Source organism: Geospiza fortis, unplaced genomic scaffold (genome assembly GCF_000277835.1).
Source record: "Geospiza fortis unplaced genomic scaffold, GeoFor_1.0 scaffold183, whole genome shotgun sequence".
NCBI classification, from domain to species: Eukaryota; Metazoa; Chordata; class Aves; order Passeriformes; family Thraupidae; genus Geospiza; species Geospiza fortis.
The window spans coordinates 1,451,881-1,452,122 of NW_005054447.1; the positions used below are offsets into that span (position 1 = coordinate 1,451,881).

At 70.2% G+C, this 242-nt stretch overlaps 1 protein-coding gene across 1 annotated transcript in view; it reads left to right on the forward strand.

Annotated features, from left to right (window-relative positions):
- LOC102036103 (G protein-activated inward rectifier potassium channel 4-like) overlaps positions 1 to 242 on the forward strand; it is a 3,916-nt gene that overhangs the window by 847 nt on the left and 2,827 nt on the right. The window lies entirely within an intron of this gene.

A 242-nucleotide genomic window follows, 5' to 3' on the forward strand; every position in this document is an offset into this window, starting at 1 on the left:
GGGACCCGGCAGGTTGGTCCGGACGCTGACATCCTCCATCGCCGCACTGAGGAGCGCTGGTGCCGCTGCTCTGCAGTGGCAGGGGATGCTCGAGGGAGGCAGAGCGCCAACACTCCCACCCCATCATCTACCCCCGCAGGTCGCTGCGCTCCGGTTGCGTTTCCAGGGCCATGAGCTCCCATCGCGGGTCCCCATGGGCACCGGCTGGGCTCAGCCTGTCCCGAGGAGCCCGGCTGTGGGGG